We start from the raw sequence: 2,061 nt of genomic DNA, 5'->3' as shown, positions 1-2,061 counted from the left end.
TATCATCGGCGCTCTTGGAGGTGCCAAGCTTTCACTTGCTAATAGCCTAAAAAGCATCCCTGCGTGTGAACAATATGCTAGAACACTTGCGGGAAAAATGCAAAAGGCGGTTGTCCTTGGGTCACTCCGTGTTCTTAGGGTGCACGAAGCTTTTGCTGGATGGTCGTATTGATTCCTTTACAGACTGTAACCACCTATCTCACGGTTGTGAGACGTGGTTATGGCTGAAATTTTACCGCGATTTCGCTGGAAGCGGGTGCAATTTTTCAGATTAGCACCCGCTCCCGGCGAAATCCTGTGGTTTGAGACGGCCGGATACTAACTTCCATATATCACAACGCTGCTGAAGGCTGGTGACCTTCTCAGCATGAAAACAAAAACACAAACCCAAGACGACTGTCTCGGTTCCAGTTCTACCTCCCCCCTCTCCCAACCCTCCCTTATTAAATGAAGTTTTTGGTGGGACTGACGTTAGAACTACAATCTCCACCATATGACGATTTGATACTTAACTTTGACATGATTTCGACTCAAAAAATAAACTTACTGCATAAAAGTGTTAGTTGGGCGTATAATCTAAACAATGAATAATACAAACTACAAAATAGCCTCGGAAAGGACTGGAACTTTTAATGACAATAGGCATGCGCACGGAAAATCTAAAGGTCATGTTTCAGACGAGGAATGGAGACTGGGTGTTTGGAATGCTAGGGTAGTAAATGATCTCAAGGTAAAAGAATTGCGTGAAACTATGGACGTGAAGAAACTAGATATTTTACGTGTGCCCGAAACAAAGAAAAAGGGATGCGAAACTAAAGACATAAAAGACGACGTGTTGAAAGGCGGATTTGAAATATGGTCAGGAGTAAACTGTGAATCACATGGTAAACAAGGAGTAGGTCTGATTTTGAATGAAAGAGCAAAGCAGCATCTCGGAGACCATGGTTTCGTCCTCCCAGACAGCTGTGGGCTAGAATGAAAGTAGGAATCAGAAGACTATTTATTATAGCATGCTACGCGCCGGTTGATAGTTATCCTAGAGAAGTAAAAGACGCCTTCTCGGACACTTTAAATGACACAATAAACATCTGCAAACATGGTGAAAGAATAATTCTACTAGGAGACATAAACGGTTGGGTGGGCATCCAAAATCAGAATACAGAAAGAGTATTAGGTAATTTTGGGGAGCCAAGAACAAACTATGACGGAGATAAACTAGTTGGTCTATGCATAGAAAGGGGTCTGTTTATTACAAATACTTGGTTTAGGCATAAAATGATCCACATGTACACCTGGTCTAAAGGAAATAGCTGCAGTATAATTGAATTTGTTGTTGCGGATGAAAGAGTTAGAGAGTTAGTCAAAGATACAAGAGTCATGAGGGGTCCTGAATGCAATACTGATCATTACCTTCTGGACTCAAAAAATTAACTTAGGTCGGGGTTGGAGAAAAAAGAGACCCAAGAAAGCAAAACAAACGCGAATCAAAATTGAGAACCCACAGAAACCGGATGTGTGAATAGATTTCCAAAATAAGATAATCGAAAGCATAGATAGGGCTACATGGGAGGACCATATAAAAAACAAAGATATAGAGGGCGCCTGGACAATGTTACAGGATATCCTTGTTAGATGTACGATCGAAGTGTGTGGTACCGCAGTTGTAGGAAGAATTTCTGGTGATGCGTGGTGGAATGATGAAACTCAGGCTGCCCAAAAAGCAAAAAGAGAAGTGTACAAGAGAACTTTGAACATTTCAGGTCTTAGCAATGAGGAAAGAAGTAGACGTAGAAATGATTATAGACGCGAAAACAGGCTACTTAAACGATTAGTTAAAGAAAGTAAAGATACAATTAGAGCAGAAGAAGAGATAAAAATATAAAACGACTTTGAAGGAAGCAGGAAACTACTTCATAAAAAAATGAAAGGAAACAAAAGTACAGAAATTGTCAACATGAAAAATAGTAGGGAGGAAATGGTATATGATGCAGACGGAATACTAGAGGCTTTCAGAGACTATTTTAGGAGACAATTCGGAGATGAAGCTATAGGACACCACAA

This window comes from Belonocnema kinseyi, chromosome 5 (genome assembly GCF_010883055.1).
Source record: "Belonocnema kinseyi isolate 2016_QV_RU_SX_M_011 chromosome 5, B_treatae_v1, whole genome shotgun sequence".
In the NCBI taxonomy this organism is placed as follows: Eukaryota; Metazoa; Arthropoda; class Insecta; order Hymenoptera; family Cynipidae; genus Belonocnema; species Belonocnema kinseyi.
This window is presented reverse-complemented; position numbering follows the sequence as displayed.